Raw genomic sequence first — 11568 nt, forward strand, 5'->3', positions numbered from 1 at the left:
TCTTTTCGGGCAGGCATGTGATTAAGAGTAGGTGACACAGTACATATAGACTGGTGAGCAATAGATTGGAAAATTTTAGGAGACGACCATCATTTCTGGGCTTTATAATTTCGTTTCAGAACTTAAAGAACACCCTTTTAAGACCTTCCTGTAATTTATTAATTTGTTTCCAATATTCTATTTCCTAAATTCACTTTCTCTGATAAACACCGATTTGGCTGAGCTTTTGCAGTCGACAGCATCACGAGGCCTAACTCCACGTGACCTTCACATTTGTCCTAACTACTTGGATGTGTGGTTAAGATGAGGTAACTTCTACGTTTCTTTTCTCCCTTGAAATACAAGGATTAGTTGAGGTCTTTTTTTTTTTCCCTTTTTTTCCTCAGCTTTCTGGAATTCCATGTGAAAAGGGCCCTGAAAACAAATCTTGTGCTTATATTTGGCTTCCTCCTTGCTGATCATTTTTTTTTTTTTTTCCTGCTAGGTTTGTAGCTTTTTCTCCCAATTTACCAAGGATGGTTAGATCATAAGTCACAGGCTTACTCAGTAGGACTCCGTTCCAATAGATCTTGGTAAAGATATTTAATTGCTTCTTGCCACAACTTTGTCATTTGCAAAATGGGACTAATAAGGCTATCTTGGAGAACAGCACATTTTTGGAAGCGCCTTGAAAACTTAGTGTTAAATACAGGCTTTAATGTGAAATCATTTATTTTGACTGAATTTTAAAACCTCAATGCTGAATGTGGCTTTGCAAATAAATTAAATACAGATTGTGTTCTGCAGAAACCTGAGCTCCGCTAACAGCATTTAGAGAGAATTAAATGAGGCATCTTTTTCTTTTCTTTTTTCCCCATGTATAGAGCATAATGTCACAGGAAGGTAACAGTATCCTGCCACCTGTGAGGAGTAAACCTGAATTCCCGTTGGAGGCGTTATAAACCAAGACGCCATTCTTCAAGCACCCTGTTCTGAGCACACCCCCAAATGAGGTACCTTTTATCTAAAACACTAAAATCAACACTGAATGAAAAGTAGAGACCAAAATAGTTTTCAGATGTAGGGTATGAAGCAAACAATTCCTTCTTCCAATTTAGAAGAGCTTTTACGTGAAGAAGAAACATTTGCAAAAATTAAATTTTGAAGATTTGCAGACTAATGATACCATTTTTTTTTTCTACCTATAATATAAATGCTATAATAAATAAATAGTGCTATGGACCTCAAGTTTAAAAGTACTGTTTCTTAAGATTAACCTAACAGAAGTATCCCTTTTTGCTTCTGATAACAAAATGTTAGTTTACCTAAATTGGCGCAATTTAATTTCATCAGTTCTGAACACTGAAATCTTTAGGTCTATGTGGGCAATAACCACCTAAGTTGAGGACAACTGAACATCCATTTTATAGTCTAGAAAATATCCAGCTTAATCATCAGGGGTGGCCTACAGACTTGAGAGACTTACACATAAAATACGGATACGCAAATTTATATAAATGGAAAAACTTGAGAAGGATGCACTGACATGATTGTGTATTTGTCAAACTGTGAATCAATCAAACATTCCCTTAGCCATTTATTCAGCAAATAATCTTTGAGCACTTATTATGCGTCAGACCCTGGTGTTTTGTTTGTTTGTTTGTTTTTGTTTTAGGTGCTGAAGAAATGCTGGTGAATAAGACAGGTAAGTTCCCTGCCTGCGTGCAGTAAATTCCATTAAGACTTTCCTACATGATGAACTCCAGGAAAGCAATAAATGGGATGTATACAAAGCAGGGAAGATGATATCTGATTTTAGGAGCTGACAGTCAGGCTGAGGAAGGACTAAGGTAACAATTAGAGACAAACAGGATAGAAAGAGGCAGTTAGTTCAGCATAGCGGTTAGCAACATGGCCTCTGAAGCCAGACTGCCTGAGTTTGAATCCTAGTCCCATCACTTAATGAATATAACTTAACTCTGGGCAAATGCCTTAACCCCTGTGAGCATCAGACTTCTCATCTCTAAAATGAGATCATAATAATCATCATATAAGATTGTATTGTGAGGATCCGATGAAGTATTCGGGTACTAACAGTACCTGGAACATAGTGTGGAAGAGTAAGAGACAGGGCAGACAGAGGACATGAGGAATGGATATTCTAGGAAAGGGACAGCGCCCCAAAGGCTGGGATCGAGAGAGACTGGAGATAAGATTTTAAAAGATAGAAAGGACTTTAGAATTCACTACAGAAGGCGGGCGTCCCCAAGCTTCCTGAGCAAGAAATGAAATGACGTGATGTGAAGTGCCGCTTTGGAAAACTAACCTGGCCGTGCTATGCAAGGTGAAAAACAGGGAGGGCGGTGGGGATTAGAGGAGTTAGTCAGGAGAGCTGAAAAACGTTAAAAACGGTGTTGCTGGCAATAGCGAAGGAGAGAAGGTGAGCGAAGCTCAGAGACATTCTAAAGGAAAATAAATAAAAAAGGCTTTAGTGCAGATTGGACTGAATGGATAAAGAACCTCTTTTTCTTAAAATCAGGATAATGGGATAGTGGTAATGTATGTATATCATTTAAAAGTTTTAAATAACATAAGCGATCAGGCTGAGAAAAAGTAGGATAGTCGAGATGCATGAAACTGTGCAAAACTCTTATAGGATACCCGTGGAAGACTGAACACAAGTACTGGATGAAGATATCGAGTCAAAGTTTTTATGGAGAAAAACAAATATTGTGAGGCAGGCAGATCCCACCTAGGAAGGGCAAGAAACAGAACCCACCATTCAAAATAAAGAAAGAATTACTCAAGCTTTCATATCTGGGGTTTGCTCAAAAAAGTAAAAGGCATACACTAATTTATATTAATGGTCTAAATTTAATGAGGGGACCATGGAGATGACAAAGTTAAAGTGTCAGATATATATTAAGTTAAAAGAATTCTTTAGGAGAAGGTTTATTCCTTTGCTTCAACTTAATTTCCGGAAGTTAAAGAGAAATAACAGTCTGTTACCCAGCATGCTTGCAGACCTCACAGGGCTAAGAGTGAGCGTGTCACTTTGATATTCTCCCACGGTGCTTCTCAAATTCAAAACTTCAGCGAGGAACATCATCCACCCAAGTATCCACAGTCGAGAGTCCTCTCAAGGATCTTGGCTTCTTTGTTTCCATATTTATATTTACATAAATGGATTGAAAACTCTCAACGTACAGGGTCCTAGTGAAAGGTTCCTCCCCTTTCTGAAGTAGGCTATGAGCAAGTTCACATCAAAGGCCTTGCCAGTCCTTTTACAGATGCCAAAAGGAAGTCGAATATGGCTGTGCAACAGAATTGGGGGGAGACATGTGCTCTTGGTGTCGGAGACGGGCCAGGCCGGGCCAAAGATGCTCTTGACTTGGAAACACTTCATTTTTACATTTGCTTATAATTAAAGGCAAAGCACAATGTGTATCTAATTCAACCTTCAGCCTCCAATTGTTTTTCATCTTTCCTTTGTATTGCAAAGTTGGGAATAATAAATCTATTCTGCATTTATTACAATTTATTAAATGTGGTCATTGAGGAACTGACTACTGGGAAAACCACACCCTTTAGGAAAAGAGAAAAGATAACATCCAATCTAGCCACCTCCAGAAGGAACTCAGCACTGAATTTACTGCTAGCATGATGTCTTTCTTTCACAGATCCAGTAAAACAGGCTATTGAGAATGTCGCGGGTTGGTGGGTTACCAATAATATCTAAGTCGCAAGTGGGAGGTGGTGGAGCAGAACCAACACGTTGCCAGCTGGACGCTCCCGTGCCCTGCCTCATGTCCTCTTGGCCACCTTTTATTCTAACCATTGCTGCCGCCACCAGATTCACGCAGAAGTAACCCAAGAGCAGCCTGGCTTAGGAGGCTTGACAGATCCCTTGCTTTCTGCTCCCAGTGCAACACCCATAGGAACCCATGTGGCACACATTTGTGCACAGCCCGGATGTGAGGGAGTTAAGGCTTCATGGGGTAAACCTGACAGCGGAGGATGAAACGAGTGAATAAATGCTCCCTTCTTCCTTTCCTCAGGCAGAAAAATTCTGGGGCGAATCCCACGCTGTCCTTAGAATCCTGTTAGGTTTACCCCTTGGTTTCCCAGTAGTGACCAATATGAGGACACCCCCTTATCTTGTCCTTCCTCCCTTCCCCGTTTCTCTCTCCACTCCTCCATTCCTGGGATCATGGACCTTGGTTTCCCAGGAGTGACCAACATGAGGACACCCCCTTATCTTGTCCTTCCTCCTTTCCCTTCCCTGTTTCTCTCTCCACTCCTCCATTCCTGGGATCATGGTCCAAAGTCTAACAACACCCTTCACCCAAGCCCTTGCCTCAGACTCTGCATTTGAGGATTCCAGGCTAAGATACTGGCTAATAGCATGTAGCTGGGAGGTTGGGGAGAGAAAGGCAGAGATGACTCCAGAATTCTTGTTTGGGTGACTGACCAGATGGGGGTACCACTCACTAATAATGGAATACAGAAGGAGACGGATTCCTCCATGTGTGGGAGAGGCAGGAAGTAGGGACGTATGCCCACCTTGCCACAGCTGTCCCCATCATAGTACCTGGCACATTGTAGGTATTCAAAATATAGGGAAGTTGCAGATGCAAGTGGAGAAAAGAGGCGTCGGTGGGCTAGGCTGGGTGTTGCCCTCGGAGCTGGGAGAGCACTAAGATTCTAGAAAGAGATCCAGGAAAGTTGAAGATGCAAGTGCAGAAAAGAGGCAAAGAACACCGGTGCTGTGTGTACTTTGCGCCGGTGGGCTAGGCTGGGTGTCGCCCTGGGAGCTGGGAGAGCACTAAGATTCTAGAAAGAGATCATGTCCTATCATCCAAGGGGATTACATTTTAGTTAAAAATATGACATATACAAGCATGAAATAATTCGAAGGATTTAAGAAGCAACATATTAGCAATTAGGAAATAAATATAATCCTCAAGCAGTAATAATTACCTGGAGAAAGAAAGATTAGCACCAATCTAAGTTGGTCGAGGCTAATCTTATTGCCTCTTTCCTTAAAATTTCACAGGTCCTTATAAATTTTTTCTAGTGGCAAGATATGGAATGCTATAATTATACCTGAGACTTATTGTCAATAAGGCTTCCTCTGTCTCTTATTGAACTGGATAACTTTCTTTTATATATCTGCTGATTCTTTCTACAAGTCTTATCTAAGAAGTTAGTTTATTTCAAAAACTAGAAGTGAGTGTTTAAGTCTCTGCAGGGTGGCAAAGGGGCAGCCATCGTGCTAGAAAAGTCACACCAGACTAATCTCCCTCTTTGATAGGAAACAAGTATAGAAACATTTAGCCGAATGTTGATACCATTCCTTTGTGTTTTAACTTCTTTACAATGTGAAATGCAGAGCCATTTTTAAAAAGTTTTATTTGTCATGACATTGAGTAGGCTTTGGTTAACATTCTTTCATTCAACCATGAATACAGGGTTAGGGTTAGAGAAAAAGTGATCTGTGCCTACAGGCCACTTTCCACCTGTCCCATTCTTTCCTGGCTGCTTTCCTAGAAGAGCAATGAAAATGTCACACGGGATAAAAATCAAACTTCTTATTAAATTCCCGCAGAACCACACTTAGTGGTATCATGTCTCTGCTGTCTGTGACACTCATTAGTCAATTAAAAGGACCTAACGTGGTTTGCTAGGTGTGTTCTGCAAAACTACTTGATTAGGGGCCAGGACCCTAATCCCAATTTGCAGGCTTCACTATTCTAGAACTTTTGTAGGCATTTAAATGTTTTAATATTCTGACATGAGTTTGACCTTTCCTGAGGTCAGGCATGTCAGGAGAGCGGCCATCTGTATAACAGCCATTTCTATGGAGGACGGCCCCGAGACTCCAAGGCACTGGCCGTGCCTTTGGCTTCCCATCCCTCAGCTCCACCTAGCTGTCTCCTTTAAGAACCTGCTCATGCTAACATTTACATTGCACCTTACACTGTGGAAAGAAGCCCTTGATACGGTGACATCTGGTCAGCCATTCCCTCGTCTTAGTTTCTGTCCTTCTTGTAGGCGAAAGTGTTTACTCTTACAGGGATGCGTGTCAATTCTCAGTAAAACTGGAAAATAAAGTACTCAGTCTTGCCCTTCAGTTTCCAGCCATGACAGGGCAAGACTGCTGTAGCTAGCAGATCCTGACTTGTTTTGAGAGAGCCTGGGTGAAGCAAGCATTTTTCCAATTACACACCATCTAATTCGATTTACATGTATTAGAAACACTGCCGGCTATTTCATGTTAATATTGACATTTTCATAAGTACTCGCAATTAGAATTCAAGCTGAGATTCCGATAAATCTCTTAGATGTTTTATACTTTTCCTGTCTGTCTTCAGACTTTGCAAAATATTTTTAAGAACACATTTGGAGGTCATTCTGCCTTTGGGGAATTTTTGCTGTGTATGTAAAACAGTTGGGCAGAGGAAAAAAAATATTACAATTTGGCAAAGCAAATTGAGGACAACGAGAGGTGTGCCAGGTTCTGAAAAATACGGATTCTGAAAAATAACACATATAAATCGAGCCATTAGTTTTTCATTTCATATAAGACTTCACCCCATAGCTTCTTTGAAAGCAAGCTCCCTGACTGCATTTAAAAATCATTATTTTAAAGAACATTTCCTGACTGAAATTTAGAATGTAGTTCTATTCACCCACGTCTTTTTATTTAGCATTTATATGTATTTGTATAAGCTGGCTTGTATTTAAAGAGTGACACATGTCTCTTTGAAGAAATGGCAACAGATTCCAAATACCTCGTTGACCAAATAAAAATATGGCCTCATGCTAAAATATTTTATTTATTAAAGTGCTCACTCTCTGTTTTATTGCCTAAAGCATGGCTTCCTAAAGTGAGATCTTAAATACACAGTATAATATATACTTTCGTTTCTGTATAATAAATATTTCCCACTTCAATTTAGAAGAAAGCCTGACTTAAGTCATGCACAGAGTATTCATAAATACAAGATATCTTACACTATATCATCAGACTTCTTTAATGGCATTTATTTGCACATGCCTCTTAAAAGCCTAATAGAAAATTTTCTGAGGGAAAGGCAAATACTGCATTTTCTAAATGGGCAGAGGATACAGAAACTAAGCTTCTAGGAGATGTCTCTTAGTTCCTGCTAATACAGCCAAGAATGGATGTGCTGTTACTCCTTGATAGTTCTCAACCTTAGCTACATGTTGGCATCACTTTAGGGGCTTTTTAAAAAAACTCTCAAAACCCGGGCTGCATCCCTGACCAGTTAATCCAGAATCTTTGGATGTGAGACAAAGGCATTTGTATTTATTAAAGCCCTCCCCACCCCAGGTGATTCCATGAACTGCCAAGCTGAGAACCACCACCTTGGTAAATACAGGCCACCTGTCCCAACAGGGATGCAGGGCTGAGCCCCAGCGAGGAGGCAGCTGCAGCCAGGGCTGCTGACTCACAGTGAAGGGTGGAGTCCAGAGCACATGAGTTCAGCTGACAGGTGGCCAGCGGGATGCACCTGGCTGTGCTCTGGCAGCCCTTGGGTTTGCTGCCCCTGATGGGACCTTCTGTGGAGAAAGCGGGTCAGGCAAACCTGATTTGGCAGCTCCGCCGAGCAGCGCTGCTTCTCCTTCCTCCTCAGGGCATCTGGAGAATTGCTTCACTGCCCAAGCTCCTCACCTCCCTAAACTCTTTGTTCCTGACAAGCTGCTTGGTTCATCACAGAGCAAGCCTCGGGCTCTCAGGCGTTTTCACAAACACTCCACTCCTATGGTCCTCCGGACACGTATCCCTGCCTTCATCTGCATTCGCCCAAAGACTGAGCTCCCACCTCATCTAGGAAGCCTCCCCCAAATGACCCCGACTCTCACTGATTTCTTTCTTCACCTGAATTCTTGTGTCGTAAGTATCTGCATCATTCTTGTGCTACTCAAATATGTCCCAGCCAATGACAATTCCTGTGCTGCTACATGGAGCCATTATCCCTCTCCCTGTTGCTGTTAAGCTTTTTAAGTTTGGATGTTCTGTTGCCAGCCAGGCAGTGAGCAACAGTGAGGATGGTGAGGTGTCTTACACTTGTTAGTAAATGCTCCCCCGCCACCACCCCGGCTCCTACCTGGAGCTGCTCCTGGAACATGGTCTCTGCCCATGAAAACTGGCTCCCTGATTTATCTTGCTCTTGGATCACTGCGGTAGCCTTGGATTAACTGGACTATTTGTATATATCCAAGAGCCTTTCTCTACTCTGTATGTTGTACCTAAAGTAAAAAATTTTTTCAAAACGTAAAAGTTTCAGGATCCACGTAAACATGCTGCTCTTGCTTTAAATCCTTTAGTGCCTCCTCTTAACGGCCTGGAGCCTCTGCGGGGCCGACTCTGGCCTGCTCGCACTGGACTCGGTGTCTTCCTCTCTCCCTCGGCTCACCCTGCTCCAGGCTCCCTGGCTCTTCCCCGTGCTCGCTGTGCTCCTTCCTGCCACAGGATCTTTGCACATGTTGTTCCCTATCTCTAGATGTGCTTCCTTCTCTTCTTTTTCTTCAGATCTTAGTTCATCCATCATTTCTCTGACCTCCAGACTTGCCAACTACCCCTTTCTAAGCCTGGACAGCGCCACATCTCTCTGCATTGTAGGATGTGATACGGTTGCTATTTTGTATGCATTTGTGTGGTTTGGGGATTATCTCCCCTGTAGGACTCTGAGCTCTATGAGGAGAGAGCTCAACATTTTATATCTAGTTCCTCCTATAGTGCCTGTCACACAGAAAGCATTAAATCAATATTTATTTAATGAATGAATGGCGAATGAAAGGATGGATGAGTGAATGAGTCACTAGTAGAAGGAGAAGAAACAAATGTATGACTGGCCACTTAGTTTTGTAGGCCAGGGGCAGAAAAGCCATACTCTGACGTCACTGCATGGCAACATGACATGGTGGAAAGCAGATGTGGGCTCTCCCTCTGTGCGTGGGACAGGCCAAGTTCAAAATGCCTTTTATGCTCACATTCCCCTGCACAGACCTCTCAGTGCCTACCGAGGAAGAAGTCTTTGGTGACACCGTGGTAGGCAGATAATGGACCCCAAAGATGTCCATTCCCTGATCCCTGGGATGTGTAAATATGGTACTTTGTGTGGCAAAAGGGATTCTGCAAGTCTGTTTAAGGTTACAGTCTTTGAATTGGGGAAGTTATTCTGAATTATCTGGAAATTATTAAAAGTAAAAAAAACTTTCTCAACTGGGTTAGAGAAATGGGATAGAAGAAGAAGGAGGAAAGATTGGAAACGTGACAGGGACTCAACCCACAACTGGTTGCTTTGAAGATAGAGGAAGAGGTACCCATTTTAAGGAATGTAGATGGTTCTAGAAAATGGCAACGGTGCTCAGCGGATGACCAGCAAGAAAACAGGATGTCAGTCCTACAACCGCAGGACGTGGGTTTTGTCAAACACCCAAACGTCCTCCCCTCCAGCCTCCAAAAAGCAATCAGCTCTGATACCCACGCCAGGGCATGCTGTCAGGACGAATGAGCAAACACGGGGGAAAGCACACTAACCCATGACATGCCACGCACGGCTGTGGTCATTTGGTGGCCTCCCAGGTGATGGCTGGTAGCATTCTGTTCTCTCCTCACCAGCCTCCAAGCTTGCCACTTTCATGGCCCCTCCTCTTCTCCAAAACCCCTTTGTTTTTTTCTTAGACCCCTCCCACCTCTCTTCCTGGGACGCCCATCACCTTCTCTGGGGAAACTCCCAGGAGACTTGAAGGTATTGCTAAACACTAGAAGTGGTCTTTGGTTCCATAAGCACCTGTGATCCTGCTTTCAACACACCTCAGGACAAATGGATTTCAGAGACATTTCTTTCAAATGGGGATGCCTTTGTCCTCTGCACGGTTCACATGAACATGTCAGAGCATTTCGGGTCTGGCTCACCTTTCCTCGTCATCCTTGGGGGCGGCGGGGTGAGACTGTGCTGCTTCTGCAGCTTTACAACCCCGTGCCTACACCAGCTTAGGTTTCCAAATAAATAAACTCAGGGCAAATGCATGCCAGCAGGCTGGGATCAAAACTCATCTCCAGCTGTTGGGAACACAAAGAGAAGCAGTTTCCTTAGAAACAAATTCCCAGAGGATGGGGTCGAGTGGGGCCACTGAGATCTCAGCAGAGGTGGACCTGAAGGTTCAGGGCATGGCCCTGTGTGGCCTGAGCCACATGAGAGAAGCAGCCCCTGCTGAGTCCCCAAAACAGAGAAGCCCTCCCCACCTCCATAGGAAAAAATGGTCCCTTTAGGCCACGTGGAGCCACAGAGCTAGGTTTGAAAGCATCATGCCAGAACATGTTTAAGAGAGTTTTAGCTTTTAAAGCAATTCTGTGTTGAGTGTTCAATTTATTCTCCTGACAGGCCTAATAGAGGCAAGGTGGGTAATATGGTCCCATTAAGCAGATGAGAAGAGCTCGGTTTGCAGAGGCTTTATCACTGCCCAAGCCACCCAGCTAGGGCGACGGTGAAGCATACCCTGTCCTAGGCCACTGTCTCAGCCTGCAATCAGAAGCCGAATTTGAACTAGCTGGAGACAAAGAACATGACTTTTTTACCTTCGAAGATTCAGAAAACATAGATATTTACTGAAATACTTAAAAAGCAGATTATCCAACTTTCTTGTTTCCCTTTTTTTAAGGAAAAATGATGCCTTAGGGACAGAAGCAAAGCCCAAGGTTTCATTCACAGGACAGCCTCCGCCTGTCAGAACAGGGTGGAAATTTCCAGAAACTGGTATTTCATATATACACTTCCACAGCTAAGGAACGTTCAAAGTCTAAAACCTCGAAGCAGATGGAAGTGCATAGCTTCCTGAAAATCTTTCCTGACGCTGGACAATTTGCAGGCTTCTCCAGAACCCAACTAGGCCAACATGATTCACTGAATTCTTTAGGAGCTAAGAAGCTGTAAATTACATATCTTTTCTTTTAAACATCCGTTCCTTTCCATGCTTTATAGCCAGGCCCAATAAACAGTATCGCAGGATCCTTTTTCTCCCTGCAAAAATTTTCTCCTCTCTCTTCCCGCTCTTCAAATGGAGATCATCTAATGAAGTGGCAATAAGTTGGGGTAAGGAGCCCAACGTGACAATCTTTAAAGTCTGACAGTGCCCGATGGTATCTCTGCCGAGTAGTTCACCATGAAACCTCCTGAGGTGGGGGTTTTAGGTGAACGGCAAGCCCCAATCACCCACGTGTAACTGACAGAGTGGAAACGGCAGCCCAAGAAATCCACCTCCGGGGAAACTCAGGGACTGGAAAAGGGCGTGGCTTCGGCAGGGATGCGACGCTCTCCCGTGCTCATAAATCACGACAGTTGCTTTTCATGAGCAGTCATTCATTCTCCCATCAGCCCCTCTCTGTGTGCCAGGTATTTCTCAGCCCTGGAAATAAAGAAGCCTGGACTCCAGCTGGAGAAGAGCCTCGTGTGCTGGGATGTATCCAAGTGTGCCTGGGCTCAGATCTGCCTTACCTTGTGACTCTGAAACCAAAAAAAAAAAAAAAAAGGAGGCAGCTACCTCTGCCCCCAGGAG

The 11568-nt window shown here is 43.4% G+C and overlaps 1 protein-coding gene and 1 non-coding gene across 3 annotated transcripts in view; both read right to left on the reverse strand.

Annotated features, from left to right (window-relative positions):
• The window catches only part of UST (uronyl 2-sulfotransferase), a 257699-nt gene that overhangs the window by 68511 nt on the left and 177620 nt on the right, over positions 1–11568 (reverse strand). The gene's annotated exons all lie outside the window — the stretch shown is intronic.
• Positions 856–984, reverse strand: LOC112482616. The gene has a single exon (XR_003047369.1). It is a non-coding gene; the product is annotated as a small nucleolar RNA SNORA11 (small nucleolar RNA).

This window comes from Pteropus alecto, unplaced genomic scaffold (genome assembly GCF_000325575.1).
Source record: "Pteropus alecto unplaced genomic scaffold, ASM32557v1 scaffold185, whole genome shotgun sequence".
Classification (NCBI taxonomy): domain Eukaryota; kingdom Metazoa; phylum Chordata; class Mammalia; order Chiroptera; family Pteropodidae; genus Pteropus; species Pteropus alecto.